Source organism: Corvus brachyrhynchos, unplaced genomic scaffold (genome assembly GCF_000691975.1).
Source record: "Corvus brachyrhynchos isolate BGI_N302 unplaced genomic scaffold, ASM69197v1 scaffold331, whole genome shotgun sequence".
In the NCBI taxonomy this organism is placed as follows: domain Eukaryota; kingdom Metazoa; phylum Chordata; class Aves; order Passeriformes; family Corvidae; genus Corvus; species Corvus brachyrhynchos.
In genome coordinates, this window is record NW_008237229.1 from 4960350 (window position 1) to 4961574 (window position 1225).

Below are 1225 nucleotides of genomic sequence, written 5' to 3' on the forward strand. Positions count from 1 at the left end.
TTATGTCTATCAAGTGACTCTTTTTAAGGACAAATAGAGATGCTTGAAAAAAATGCTTTAAATATGAATCGTTTACTCCTTTTCTGATGTAATTACCTACACCATTTGAAACAAGATACCTGAAGACTTTCATATTTTCACTGTCTGTTTAACTTACATAATTAACAAAGCCTTGCAGGTTCCTTGGGTCATATTACTCTATCATGACATAAAGAGGTGGAAAGGTTTTGTACATTTATCTCACAGTTTTCCCTTTGCCTGTGTAGTGGGTTGAACCTGAGTTGATGGAGAGTCTTTTAGACTAATGACACTTCTCACAATTTACATATTTAAACTGCGCGGAAAGGCGGGAATTTCCTTTCGTTCGAGCTCGCCTGCTGGAAGGTGAGGGGGGCCTCTGAACCTCTGGGCCCACCGGGCTGGGCCGGGGTCACTGCCCCCCACTTTTTTCCCAACACCACGGCACGGACCCTGGGTTGCTGGGGGGGAACCTGTCCCAGAGCCGCAGGCAGCTAAAACCAGCCATGGACTGCTCACATCTAAACCCATCCAGCGCAGCTTCTGGGGACAGGTGGGTCCTTCTCCTCTCCATGCGGAGCCGGTGCAGTCAACGGGGGCCGGCGGAGCCTCCTGTCTGCAGCCAGCACACTTCGTGCTGAACTGAAGACACCACGCAGCCAGCAGCACACAGGGAGCGAGGTTTTATCCTCCATAAAGCCTGAACAAGGACACTCCTCAATGGCCAGTCCTCTGAAGCCTCAATGGCGGCTTCAGAGTCAGAGAGAAAGTGAGTCATGTGAGAAGGAGCTGGTGGTAAGAAAGTAATACCACAAACTGTTTGTCTCTTTAATCCATTTGAAGTACATGGGGGGATGAAAAGTTCACGCGTGGCCCATGGAAATTGTGAAGAGTGCCTATGCCAGGCTACATAGAAATATTGAGAGGCTTTTTAGAGACTTGTGGTGGAAAAAAAAAGCCTTTCTGTTCAGGCCAAAGTAACTCATCCTTAAAAAGATTAATAATCCCATGTGATAGCCTATGTTTGGCAGTGTGAAGGAACTGTGAGATTTTTCATGGGAGAGATGTTTTACACCACAGCAGATTGTTTCTTTCCAGGCGGGTCTGCTGTTGGTGGCAGTTTGGAAACCATGTGCAGCTGAAGAAAACCCTTTTTTTCCTTAAGCATATGAAAGAGACTTATCAAGAACTGCAACACTGACTAAAA

General features: G+C 46.5%; 1 long non-coding RNA gene across 1 annotated transcript in view; it reads right to left on the bottom strand.

Moving 5' to 3' along the window:
• Positions 1 to 517: 517 nt before the first annotated feature.
• The window catches only part of LOC108445495, an 8551-nt gene continuing 7843 nt past the window's right edge, over positions 518 to 1225 (bottom strand). Inside the window, exon 3 of the long non-coding RNA XR_001860381.1 lies at positions 518 to 529. This is a non-coding gene — a long non-coding RNA (uncharacterized LOC108445495). The remainder of the gene's footprint in view (positions 530 to 1225) is intronic.